At 41.0% G+C, this 14,681-nt stretch overlaps 1 protein-coding gene and 1 pseudogene across 1 annotated transcript in view; one reads left to right on the plus strand and one right to left on the minus strand.

Annotated features, from left to right (window-relative positions):
• Window positions 1-14,681, plus strand: part of Gpr45 (G protein-coupled receptor 45) — an 88,002-nt gene that overhangs the window by 15,308 nt on the left and 58,013 nt on the right. The gene's annotated exons all lie outside the window — the stretch shown is intronic.
• On the minus strand, window positions 9,295-10,411 carry Hnrnpa1-ps34 (heterogeneous nuclear ribonucleoprotein A1, pseudogene 34; annotated as a pseudogene).

Raw genomic sequence — 14,681 nt, forward strand, 5'->3', positions numbered from 1 at the left:
TACTCATGGAGTCCAGAAGAGACCACTGGATCTTCTAGACCTTGAGTGATAGGCATGCATGAGCTGCCTAAGGTGGGACTTGCCTACTCAGGTCCTCCACAAGAACTCCTAAAAAAGACATCTTCGTAGCCACCATAGTTGGAGACTTCAAAACTATCTCTTAGCAACAAAGTAAATAACTAGAGGAAAAACATATAAGAATGCAGGTCAGAGTAACAGCGCCCTGTCAATATTTATAAACTACTCTACCAACAGCAGAACACACATCCTGTTCAAGCACCCAGGGAACACGAGTAGAGATATGTTGTGCCTATGCCATAAACTAACCTCAGCAAACTTAAAAGAACAGAAAATGTAAATGTATTTCTTTGATTAAAAAAGGAGTCAAATTGAAAAGTTCATAATAAAATATTCAAAACCCTATAGGCCAAACCTCACACTTCTAAATAACTCCTGCATTAAAGAGGGTATCTCAATGGGAATAGAAATAAATTAAGATGAATCGAAATGAAAATATAGCACATCAAAATTTATGGAACAGAACCAAGTCAGTTCTGAAAGGGAAATTTGCACACAGACACCTCTCAAGTCAACATTCTAAATCTTTACCACAAGAAACTAAAGACAAACAAAACCTAAAGAACAGCCAAAGGAAGGAGGAAGAAGAAAACAATAAAGATACAATTAAAAATGTGTGGATTTCGGATGCTGGGCAGATGAGTCAGTGAATAAAACAATTGCTGCACAAGGATTGAAGCACATATCCCCAGGACCCAGGGGAAAACAAGAGTAGGTGTGGGAACCCACCAGTAACACAGCTGTTGGGAGACAGAAACTAGGGACATCATCTGCTGAATCATCTCTCCAATTCCTCCCCCAGACTTGCTTTAATTGTTTGAATTTGGAAGCAGGAAAAAAAATGAGAAAGACAATGAAATAAATTTTCAAACAAAACAATAAAAAGAAACTGACTGGTCAACCACAAGATAGACAAGGAAGGGTTGAAAATGCTAGTCTCATAGCAAAACAACATACTACGGCTTCTGCAAATGCCAAGTGAATAACAAGAGAATGTCAGGGGCTAACTAGTCAAGAAAAATGAAACCTAGATGAAGCAGACACGTTCATGAATGAAAAGAAAAGAAGAAAAAAAACAAAAAGAAAAAAGAAATATACAATCTACCACAACTCCCCTGTGCTGATTAGTTTTTGTCAACTTAAACTGTTGGGAACAACTTGTCCAAAGTACCACCATCTTGTTTTCAGACTATAATCATAGGGGGAACCTAAGTTCAAGGTCCCAGGCCCTAGGAGATCTGGGGACCTCCCAATAGCTGAACAGCTTCTGTTCTGTTATCTTCTATTTCAGAACATAATGGCTGTACCCATTTTTCATCTTTTGCTCCCCAAACCACAATGACTGCTCCTAACTACGAAAGAGCAAATGGATTTGACTGGTTGGACCGTACAAATCTACATTCTGTATCACTTCACATAGATAAACCACATAAGCAAAGTCCTTATCCCTAAATCCTGATAGGTTAAAAACATATAACAGTAACTTGGCACAGATGTTCGTGGTTTGCAAACTTAAATATTCTGGCTCAGGGTCACAGTTTATTTCCTGAGTGTGTTGTATGTCCCTGATTGATCAGTAGTGGCTTGATTACAATAGATTTTAAATCATCTGCAGGGACCTAGTGTTTGAGTTATGCTGGACCTAAGCAGGCTCCATAACAAAACAAACTACAGCCACCTGGGAAGAAGAAACCTCAATTGAGACATTCCAATCATCAAGTTGTCCTGTAGATGTTTCTTAATGATTGACGTGAGAGGGTCCATTCTACGATGGGCACTGCCACCTATGGATAGATGGCTCTGGTTTTATAAGAAAGCAAACTGGGCAAGCCATGAAAATTGTGCCAGCAAGCAGCTTTCCTCCACGATCCCTGTCTCTGTTTCTCCCTAACATCCTCCAGTAATGGACTGTAACCTGTAAGCCAAATAAATCCTTTTCTCCCCAGGTTGTTTTGGGGGTGGTGTTTCAGCACAGCAACAGAGAGTAACTAGAACCAAAATAATACAAATACTTCAAATAGCTCTGTGATTCTTATAATTGATTCCTAATTTAAGTCTATCAAGAAAGAAGTACCAAGTCAAGATGGTGTCATTGAAGAACACTGCTGAAATTTTAAAGGAAGATTGACACCAGTTCACTCAGTGACTTCCAGAAACTACAGGAAAGAACATTGTTATTTTTGTAACGGAGTCATTATTTCCTTGATACAAAAAACAGTCAAGAGAAATAAACAAGGAAAGCTAAATACCATTAAAACATGTCAACTACTGAATTCAGCTATATATGAAATCACACATCATGACTGACTGAATGAGGTTTATTCCAGGTTTGCAAGGCTGGTTCAATTTATTACATGTACATATACCACCATATTAATAGATAGAAAGGACTCATGTCACTTGATGAAGAAGAAAATGTCTGACACAACCCTCAATATCATTTTATATTTAAAATGATTAGAAAATAAGGAGTATAGCATGACTGTTCCCAACCAGTCCAGATATCCAGAGAGGCTTAGAAATAAAAAACACATTTCATGTTGAAAGACTAAATGATCACCCCTTGACCCAAGCTCTTTAGTTTTATGTCAACGTGACACAAACTAGAGTCATTTGGGAAGAGGAAACTTCAACTGAGAAAATACTGCCAGATTGGCCTGTGGGAAGCCCGTGGTGCATTCTTTTGGTTGATGATTGATGTGGAAGGACCCAGCTCACAGTAGGCAGAGCTGCCCTTGGGCTGGTAGTTCAGGGACCTACAAGAAGTCAAACTGAGCAAGCCACAAGGAACAAGCCAGTCACCCGCACTCCTCCACGGCCTCTGTATCAGTTTCTGTCTCCAGACTCCTACCTACTTTGAATTCCTACCTGACTTCCTTTGATAATGAACTGTGATGTGGAAATGCAAGGCAGAGAAACCCACTCCTCCCCAAGTTGCTTTGGTCATGGTGTTTTATCACTGCAATAGAAACCCTAACTAAGAGCCTCTAAGATCAGAAATAAGGAAGTATGTCCAACCTCCACTAAGGCATGTAATACAAGAAGTTCTTACCTCTGTACTAAGACAAGAAAATGAAATGCAAAGTTCAATAACCACAAAAAAGAATAAAAAGAATCCTTGTAGGTGGCATACCTGTATCAAAATGTTGTAAATATCTCAATAAAACTTTCCTAAAGATAGGAAATGACGTGAGACAAGATTAGTGCTGATGAGGTAGCATTTGCTGACAAGTCTGATGACTTGAGTTGGACTCACTTGGTGGAAGAAGAGAACTGACTCTTGGAGACATCACCATGACCTCCACATATATGCCCTAGTATTGATTTTCTCCAACATAAAAAAAGAAGAGCTTCCAGATACAAGATTAATGAAGAAAGATAACAAACACTTAGAAACTAAAATAAAAATGTAAAACCATTTGCTGTCATGTTAAACACTAAAATACTAGTTGTAATATTTTAAAACTGATATAAAATACTTCAGCAAACTACAGAACACCAGTGAGAGAAATCAAGGAAAACACACAAATCAGTGGAGACACTGTTTTCATAGATATGAATAATCAATATAGCAAAGCCATCAAGACTCAATATTATAAGTGTTTTAAAGTAGTTTCTACCATATTATCAAGATGGTCTTGTGAAAGAAGATAAGATTATGCTAAAATGAATCTAGAAAGGCAAAATAGAATATTTTAAACAAAGTGAATCTTGACTTAAATCTTCTATCTTGGACAAATGATTAACATGTGATCGATCACATGATACGTCACAATGTGATGTATAAACTTTTAGAAGAAAATGAAACAGAGATTGTTGGGACATGGGTTTCAGAACATGAGGGGCTTTTGTAGGATGAAGGGGAGAGTCTGTGAGGCAATGACCATGGTCTCCACACTCAGACAGTAGTCTTTCTCACCTATGAATGTGTCTTCTTTTTCTCTATGAGGAACATAACACTGGCTCCTACACCTAACCCCTTCCCCTGTTGCTCCTTAGCTAAAACCTAAAGAAATGCCCCTTCAGCAAATATGACTCAAGGTTCAGCAAAGAGGAAAGGAGAGAGCAAGACACCTGTTAGCTGAACTCGTTACAGTGCTTTATTGCACCCCGGGGTCCTGTATATCAATAAATATGGGGAAGTTGCATGGTTAGGGTTACTATTGCTGTGATGAATCACCATGACCAAAAGCAGCTTGGGAAGAAAAGGATTTATTTCACTCATATGTCCTTATCACAGTTTATCTTTGAAAGAAGTAGGACAGAAACTCAAGCAGCACCGGAACCTGGGAGCAGGAGTTGAAAAAGAAGGCCATTGAGGGGCTTATTGGCTTGCTCCTCCTGGTTTGCTCATCTTGTGTTCTTATAGAGCCCAGGACCATTGGCCTAAGGGTGGCACCACCCTAAGTGGGCTAGGCCCTATTGTTAGGGTTCTGAATCTTAGCCCGTGCTCAAACAGAACACACCAAACCACCATGGTTCCACGAGGAGAGGTTTAATGAGAGAGGAAGAGGAGAGGAGAGGAAAGGCTGGCCATGGGCAGGTGGAGGGGGGAGGGGATGGGAAGGGGGCAAGAGCAGAGAAGAACAAAGAATAAGATGGGGTAAGAGAGGAGGAAGAGGAAGAGGAGGGGGTAAGCAGCCCCTTATATACTCAGGCACAGCTGGCTGTTGCTAGGCAACAGGTAGCTGTGGGGGTGGAGCTTAGACAGAATACCAACACCTATCCCATCAATCATTAATTAAGAAAATTCCCTACAGGCCTGATCTTATGGAGGCATTTTCTCCTATGGTGCTCTTTCCTCTCTGTTGTTCTAGCCTGTGTCAAGTTGACATAATACCAGTCAGCATGGTAGTACAGGTATGTTTCTCATCTTTGCACCAGACCTAGTTATGGGGGATTATCTGTCACTAGCGAGATGGACTAGGTTTTTAAGTGTTACCTCTCTTCCATTATAGATTTTGCTTATATGGACTAACATGGTCTGCCTTCCCTTAACCATAATCTATTCAGCCCAGGAGACTGAGGTGGTGAGATGGACCAGAAGAATGCTGTGCAGTGCTGTGGAGCAACAACAACAACAACAAAGAACAAAAACAAACAAAAAACTGGTACCCTGGGTACTAGTTATTCTGTGGACTTAGGTGTGATGGGGTGGCAGGTCACCTGACAGCTTTGTCCCCATAACCGTGACGAAGTTAAGTAAGCGCAGTACCACCTATATATGGAATTCCAGTATTTGTTCTTTGGTGTTGGCTGGACTCACTTAGCATAATAAGGCCCTCAAGGTTCATCCATATTATACCATGTGATAATTTAAATCTAAATGCTTTTCCAAGACCATAGTTAAAGACATGGTTGTCAGGTGTGGTTCTATTGGGAGATCATAGAACATGTAGTAGTGTGGCTTAGGGGAAAGAATTACTGTCATCGTAAGGGTCAATGTGGTCAATATGACCTTGTAAAGAAGTATTGTCGCCCCTTGCCCAACTCTTTTTCTTCTGGCACTTCTGTGGTATTTTTCTCTGCTCCCTTCATGATGTTCTGCCCTCGCAATCATGGACAGAACCATGAGTCAAAATAAACTTTTCTTATAATGGATTTTCGCAGCTACTGCACCATGTCATAAGGGGCTGACACAGTCCAACGGTATAGAAGTTGATGTGACTATCGTAGATGATCAAGCCCAGAAGCTCTTGGAACTAGTTTGTGGGAGCAGTTTGGAAAAGTTGATATGATGGGTTAGAGAAAGCATGTTGCAAGTAGACTTTGGCCATTCTTGTAAGAACTCAAGCAGCCAGAAGGTTGTTGATAAGAATATGACAATAAAAGCTGTTCTGATGAAGAGTCCAATGGAAATGATAACTCTGTTCAGAACAGAGTAAGAGTCCCTGTATGTGCAAAGACCATGCATACACTTTGTCAGTACTCTGAAGCTTTATGGGCATGGACTATTAAGGTGATGGACTGCATTATCTGGTGAAAGAATTTGCTGCACCTGGTAGTGTGTGATTCAGTCAGTGGCATGGGATTTGTAGGGTGGTTCTAGCTAGATTTACATTGAGAATCAAGAGCAAACAGCAGAGCAGAAACATCCAAATCCATAGAGCGTGCTTTAAAGTTTTGCCCAAAGACTATATGGGGATTAACATTATTAAAAAGAAGGCAGCCATTCTTGACATAGTGGTGCATGTCTGTGATCCCAGCATTTGTGAGGCTTAGGTAGGAGGATTGCCATGAATTTGAGCTCATCCTGGAGTGCATAGCTAGTTTTAGTCCACTCAGTGCTACATAGCAAGACTCTGAAGCAACAAAACACAGGAAAACAAACCACAAACAAAGGCACTTTGTTTCAGAACAATGGGACAGATTCTTTTGAGGGCATCTTAGGAGATAGAGGACTGGGAAATGTAGAAACGTAAATTCATTTCAAAGACTGATTTGAGAAGAAAGAAGAGATGGGGACACCCAGTTCACAAATGGCAACCTAGGGAGATTTTCAACAAGATTTTTGTTGGCATTCAGCTACCCAGAAACTCTGAAGCTGTTCTGAGCAGGATTGACTACTTAGAGCTGGTGGCAGATTATCCACATAATGCTAGTTTCCAATCACATAGAGTATAAAAGTTGTAGGGCCATAGAGGCTTCCACTGAGATTTTGAAGGAGCAAGTCTGGAGGTCAGTAAGTATACAGTAGTTAGTTCTGACAGGGTGAAGAGAAAGCTTTTACTGCAACGGAGACCCCAGTAAAAAGCCAGTACTATGTAATAACTACAGAGGGAGCCAAAGGCAGTGAACGAACAGAGCTTGGGAGAGAACCATTTGATCTACGGCCAGCAGAAGGTTAGGGCTGTCCAAGCTTCCTAAGGTTTTAGAGCCCACCTCACACTGCCATGTGCTCTGACTGCTGGACACAGCACTACAGGATTTTATGTTCTATCATCAAAGCATTATTTCTAAACCTCTATTCTTCAGAATGAGAGAGTTTAGCCTCTTCTCACCATTGTATATGAGAGTCTATAATGTTTTCTTTGTTTCTTTCTTTGTTTTATTTTGTTTCATTTTTACCTAGGCCCAAGTTTTCCTTGAGTTCACAGAGTTTGGACTTGAACCTTTTAGCGGTGCAGGAATTTTTAAGGCTTTAGGAACACTAAGAGATGGATTAAATGCATGTTACTTTGAGACATGGAAGCAAATTTGGGGGACCAAGAAGTGAGCAGCTGTAGTGTGGATTTTAAATGTCTCCCAAAGACCACATGTTAAATGATTGGTTATGGCCTGTAGCTGTTGGAAGGAGGATAGAATCTTTAGGAGTTTGGGCTTAGTGGTAGGAAATTAGACTGTTGGAGGCATGCTCTTGAAGCATATATTAGACCCAGCCCCTTTCTTTTTCTCTCTGTGCTTCCTGGTTGACACGAGTGGGCAGATATGTTTCACTGCTTGCTCCCTGTGTAATGTTTTGCCTCAACTCAAGCCCAAAAGCAATGGCGCTAACCAACCACAGACTGTCAATAATCTTTCCTCCTCCCTTTTCTTCTTTTCTTGATTTGTTTGAGAAAGGGTATCTCTGTATATAGCCTTGGGTGTCCTACAATTCACTATGTTGACCAGGTTAGCTCAGAACTCACAGGTATCTGCTTGCTTCTGCGTCACATGTGCTGGAATTAAAACCATGTGCCACTACACATGGTTGTAATCTTTTCCCCTTGTATATTGATTTCCTCAGTTCAGTTATTTTGACAAAATACAAAGGTAAAAATGCAGCTCTTACCTCAAGACAATTAAGAGAGAATTTATTCTGTAGCCAAATATGAGTGCCCATAGCTAAGAACACGGAGTTTGGTCACTGTTAATCCCGAAGATTGGAGGAGAAAGACCACTGACCCAAATCATCATGGGCAAATTAATTAAATCAAGCAATTAATTAAAGCAAGAGCCTCCCGCTAAGGCAGGGTTTAAGATATCATCATTAGACACGGGGAAGACAAGGGTTTTATAACTCAGGGGGAGGGTGTTTCCAAATGGGGGATTTCCTAGGCAAAATAGGCAGCGTTACAGGAGTAGAATGCAAGCGTAACAAGTTATTCACAATGACCTCTTGAAACAAAGACACGGTTGCATAGTGGTTATAACAAGGTAGTTGGAACAATAGGTAACCATAACAACCTTTTGAAGCAAAGGTAGGGTTGCAAGATGGGTATAAGGAACTTTTTGAAACAAAGGCATGGTAGCTATTTTCTAGAACAGCCAGTACAGAACCATTTGTAGTTAAAATTATAGGCGGGGCATAACCCAATTTCTGAGAAAAAGATTTAGTCATAAACAGGAATAAGTCTAGTTAGTCTTTACTATAAGATGGTGGGATGGTTTATGCGACCCCAAATTCATTTTTAATGCGCAAGTAATTTCATGAAGGTTTTATTGTAACAAAACAAAGAAAGCCATAAATTTTATATATGTATGTGTGTGTGTGTGTGTGTGTGTGTGTGTGTGTGTGTTTCATTTGAAGGTAATCTTAGTGCTATTAAATTCACAAATGTTATTTTTTATTACTCAATCCTAATTATCTAAAACACACATCGCAAACCTACAAGTATCTATTCTCTCCACATCTCAGCGCCCGTTCGTCTTGGTTTTAGAAGTAGGAAGAACAGATTACCCTTAAACTGCAAGTCCTTAGGTGTTCTTTACAGTTAACTTTAGCAACATTCATACAAAATAGTGATTAGCAATGATCTTCTTTACTTGTTAGCTCACAGGGAAACACCTTCAAAACTGCATTTTGTTAAAGTTTCTGTACTAAAATGTAGAAAAACTGTAACTAACACAAAAATTGAAAAGTTAAAAATTCTTTAATCTTTTATTCCTTGAACCACTACCACAATTTACAGAGCAATATACCGGATGTAATGAAAAGAAAAAGACAAAGCTACAACAGGTAAAAGACCTCAGGAATGTGCATCTAATTGAACTACATTGCATTAATCGATAGCTGCACTTTTTGCAAACTGTGGCTGTGACAGTCCTGAACAAGAAGGGCTTCCTGTTTAAGCTGCAGTGACTTTTCTGACTATGGACCATCGTTCCTTCTGTGGCAGATTTTTACAGTTCCACTAATGCATTTAGGAGGACTGTCTCAAAATAACCTGCAGCTTTCCTGACAACTCCTTGCTCTCTCTCCTGCTAAGAAATGTAGCTGTTTGTTTCTGTTTTACTTTAAAACCTTCTGTCACCATGTCCACCACTTCCACCTCCAGATCCATAGCCAGCACCATAGGAACTGCCTGAGCTTCTTCCACCAAAACTGCCCCTTTCATGGGTCCATAATTAGATTGTTGCTGTCCACTATAACTTCCAAAGTCATTATAGTTCCCACCACCACCATAGTTACCTCCACCAAAATTTCCTCCTTCAGTGTAACCATCATATCCTCCTCCTCCTCCACCACCAGATCCACCACCTTGGTTTCCATATCCTGGCCCACCACCTCCGTAACCTCCTCTACTACTGTAACCAGGACCACCACCATAGTTGCCACCATCACCTCCAACTCCATTATATCCACCATCACCACCTCCAAAACTGCCTCTGCTGCCACCACCTCCACCACCATAGCCTCCTTTTCCACCAAAGTTTCCTCCACATCCCATAAAGTTGCCATATCCACCTCCACGACCTCTCTGTGATCCAGCAGAGTGCATCTCTAGTTTAGAAAGGGCCTTTTTCACTTCACAATTGTGCCCATTAATAGTGTGGTGTTTCTGAACAACAATTTTATCAACTGTTGTCATGATCACCAAAAATTGCAAAAGCAAATCCTCTCTCTCCCACTCTGCCTGTTTTCCATACCTTCTATGTTTCGATCTTGCCATACTTTTCAAAGTAGTCTTTCAGATTATACTCTTCTGTATCCTCTTTAATACCACCAACAAAAGTTTTCTTCACCATTAAATGGGCACCCAGCTTTACAGAATCCTCTCTAGAAACAGCTTTCTTTGGTTCCACCACACGTCCATCCACCTTGTGTAGCCAAGCACACATTGCAGCATCGACCTCTTCCACACAAGAGTAGGTCACAAAACCAAAGCCTCTGGAACATTTTGTTTGAGGATCTCTCATTACCACACAGTCTGTAAGTGTGCCCCGTTTCTTAAAATGTTCTCTTAAGCTATCATCTGCGGTTTCAAAGCTCAGACCACCAATAAACAGCTTCCTCAACTGCTCTGGTTCCTTTGGATCAGCCCCCCTTCCCGCCCCCTTCTCCCCTTCCAGCGGCGGTGACACCGATGGCCTGAGTCAGGCTGGGGTAACCCGGTGGCAGTTTTACCTCCATTTTGAGACCAGACTAACCTCTTCCAGCTCGAGTTCAATATTCATATATTATATTTTAAAAACATAACGGTATACACACATGGTATGCACTCATTGATAAGTGGCTATTAGTCCAAATGCTTGAATTGCCCTAGATGCACAGAACACATGAAACTCAAGAGGGATGACCAAAATGTGAATGCTTCACTCCTTCTTTAAAAGGGGAACAAGAATACCCTTGGGAGGGAATAGGGAGGCAAAGTTTAGAACAGAGACAAAAGGAACACCCATTCAGAGCCTGCCCCACATGTGGCCCATACATATACAGCCACCCAATTAGATAAGATGGATGAAGCAAAGAAGTGCAGGCCGACAGGAACCGGATGTAGATCGCTCCTGAGACACACAGACAGAATACAGCAAATACATAGGCGAATGCCAGCAGCAAACCACTGAACTGAGAATGGGATCCCCGTTAAAGGAGTCAGAGAAAGAACTGGAAGAGCTTGAAGGGTTCAAAACCACATATGAACAACAATGCCAAGAAACCAGAGCTTCCAGGGACAAAGCCACTACTCAAAGACTATACATGGACTAACCCTGAGCTCCAACTGCATAGGTGGCAATGAATAGCCTAGTAAGAGCACCAGTGGAAGGGGAAGCCCTTGGTCCTGCCAAGACTGAACCCCCAGTGAACGTGATTGTTGGGGGGCAGGCGGTAATGGGGGAGGATGGGGAGGGGAACACCTATATAGAAGCGGAGGGGAAGGGGTTAGGGGGATGTTGGCCCGGAAAACAGGAAAGGGAATAACAATAGAAATGTGAATAAGAAATACTCAAGTTAATAAAGATTAAAAAAAACTATATTGGTAGAAAAATCAGAGAGGTGAGTTACAGACAGGTGTAGAACACTCGGCTGTTGGTCTTAGATGCTGTCTGATACCATTCTTAAACTTTAGATTGGTAGAGAACAATAGGGTTTTATTTCAAATATTCCAAAGGCTTTTGTTCTCTTTGTCAGGATGTTAGGTCTGCTTCTATCTACTAGTTATAAAATATTAGATCCAACACAGGAGTAGATCAGCAGTGGCTTTTTAGGGGACTAATGATAGCCCAAGACTGATTGTCATTAGACTCAGGATCTGCAATAGTCCAACCTCTCCAAATTGCTGAAATTCTAATTGATCAGCCTTTGGAGAGACAGTATCTTTGCAGGAATATATATATATATATATATATATATATATATATATATATATATTTGAGAATTCTCAAGTCCCTTATATAAAACAGTACAGTATTTGCACAGAATCTATACTCATTTTCTTATATACTTTGAATCCTCTCTCCATTGATTAAAATACCCAAAACAATACAAATAAAGTCTAAATGTATTCGGTAGGGAAACAAGGCATTCAAGAATGCTTGCAGTCCGAGGTTCGGGATTTAGCTCAGTGGTAGAGCACTGGGTTCGGTCCCCAGCTCCGAAAAAAAGAAAAAAGAAAAAAAAAAAAAGAATGCTTGCAGTCTGTGATTGACCAGATGGCTGTGGAACCCAAGGATATAGAGGACTAACTGAATGTACAAATCTAGATTGTCTGTCCCCTCATTCATGAGCACATAGGTTGTATTAACCATTGTGACTATGTGAGATGGCCTATGAAATGTGAAAGCACAGATACTTGTTAGAAAGACATTCTTGCTTTTAATCCTTTTATGTTAATAGCCACAGTTGGATTTTTAGAACTACTTGATAATACTGCGTGGCTGTTTGAGGAACTTCCTATACTACTGACAGTGCACAACTTTGGGCACATCCTTGCCAACATTTTTGTTTTAAGGAATGATTTTCATGAGTGTGAAGTGGTGTCTCATGTGGTTTTGCCTTGCACGACCTAACGATCAGGGAAGTTGAGAGTCTCTCCATGTAAGCATTGGTCATTCGCACACATTTCTAAGCTTGAAATGCCTGAGTCCAATGGTCATTTTCTAACAGGAACGTGTTTGCTGTTGTTGAGTCTTGGAAATTCATCAAGTCTTGTAGATATTAATCCCTTGGTAGATATATACCTTGCAAACATTACTACAAATTTGTCTTCTTACTGTTTTGATAGTGTCCTTTGATGTTCAAAAGCTTTGAATTCTGATGAAGCATTCTCCATTCCTTTTTTCTGGTTGTGTCATACCTCGGTGATCTTTTGGGCATTGTGACAATGTAGATATTTAGTATCATTTCTCCCAAAGGCTCACAGTCCACTGTGGCTCCTATCCTACATCCTCTATGGGTCACACTTTAAATACAAATTCTCTTTAGCACTCTTGTGTCCCGAGAGACTGGCCACCTTATTACTCTGTTTATCCAGGAGCCTTGTAAATGCCTGGGAAGCAGAGAAGGGGGTTGTTTGTAGAAATGTGGGTAAGTTAGCAGAGGAGAGACTGAACAAAGATACCCGCAGGAAGAATTTGACCTCTCAGCAGGGCTATGCTGCCTCAAACCTGGCTGTTTACAGAGCTCTCTCTTCTTGTCTTTCTTTACTGTCCCAGGGGGTTGATTCTCAGTGGGACCCGGCTTTTATATAATTGTTTGCAACATAACAATTCTCTTCCATGGCTCTCAGGCAGTGACCTAATTTCACTCTTTCTTTAATGAAAGGGAGGTGTTTTCTGTGGGAAATCAGTGATCCACTGCATCATCCAGGACTGCTTCTGTTTCTCACAGATACCAGGATAGACAAGCTACTTATAAAGCAAAGAGACAACATGACCAGCTTCTTCTGAATAGGAAATTAATTTTAATCACCCCTGGTGTGCCCTGGCTAATCTAAAGGTGGGTTCACCTTGATGTTCTCTGATAGACAGACAGTCCACCTTAGGACACCCAGTCCCAAGCACTTTTAAAGTTGACCTTATATACGTGACTCCCTTGTGAGGCCCCAAGGCTCTCACTCGCAAGTGACATATGAAATCAACATTCGTAGCATTTATTTATTTATTTATTTATTTTTGGTTCTTTTTTTTCGGAGCTGGGGACCGAACCCAGGGCCTTGTGCTTCCTAGGTAAGCGCTCTACCACTGAGCTAAATCCCCAGCCCCCGTAGCATTTATTTTTAACACAAAAGCAGATGCACTGATTGGAGCATGGAAGGTTATTAATTATCCATCCCAAGTTTACAATTCATTTTTGGATGGCTGATTTTGATATCACTAACAGATAAGGGATTATATGCACCAAAGCTTAGGAAAAGTAAATAGGAGAAAAAGATAAAGTTCTTTCGATTAGCTTCTTGTACAAACTGGCAAAAAGCTATCATCAATCATTAACTTGAACTCCAGAATGTCCAAGTTAAACTTCCACTGCCTCATTCTAACCTGCTGAAAAAGATGAGAAGCTATGACGGTCTAGGAACAGAGGGCTTTGGATTCTGCCACACCCAGGCTCAGGTATGTACAGTGTCTCTCCTTTCCAGTTGGACCTTGCCCAAAGGTAGAACCTCTACTTGGTCATCTCAAAAGTCAGAGACTATGATGATCGCCTCACAGAATTGTTGCAAGAACATCTGTGAAGCATGCAGTCTGTGCTCAGTCAGAACAGCCCTACTACCTCTTCCACTTGGCTATGGACTCCGTAGCTACCTGAGATCTCATTACTGTTGTAGCTCTGGCTAGTCTGGAACTCACAGAGATCATCCTATCTCAGCTTCCTGTGTGCCGTAGCTAAAGGTGCCACCATGTCCAGCTTACCTCTCCATCAAACGTTCACATGGGTCTTGAGAACTAGACTGCTGGTAGTAAAGATTTTAAATCTGAGCCTGTCCCTGGAAGGTTGATCTACATTAAAGTTTCTTTTTCATCCATAATCGTTTCTAAATTTCCCTGGTCATTGGGTTGGTTTGGCACAACATGAAGGTTGCCTTGGTCAGTGTCTGGATTTTTCATATCAGGTAAGCTCCAAGGATGAGAACCATGGATATATCTCAGAGCAAACCAGTGAGAAAGAGACTTCAGTCACCACCATCAGCCACTGACCTTTGATATAGTTCATGTAATTTCACTTCTCCTTTCTTGAGATCCCACATCAGGAAGGAGGCTGAAGTAAGAAATGGACAGCAAGGCTACTACTAGGTGCCATTTCTGTGCGAAGAGCAGAAGAGATAGCTATGTATGCATAAAACCTGGTTGGTTCAAGATCTTTAAGGAGCCATAAATAGATGGCAGTCTAGTACCCCAGATAATCAAGGAGAGTTGGCTCCTGCTCACTGAGAAGCTACTGAATTGCTTCCCCCTATGTTATT

The sequence above is a fragment of the Rattus norvegicus genome, chromosome 9, assembly GCF_036323735.1.
Source record: "Rattus norvegicus strain BN/NHsdMcwi chromosome 9, GRCr8, whole genome shotgun sequence".
NCBI classification, from domain to species: Eukaryota; Metazoa; Chordata; class Mammalia; order Rodentia; family Muridae; genus Rattus; species Rattus norvegicus.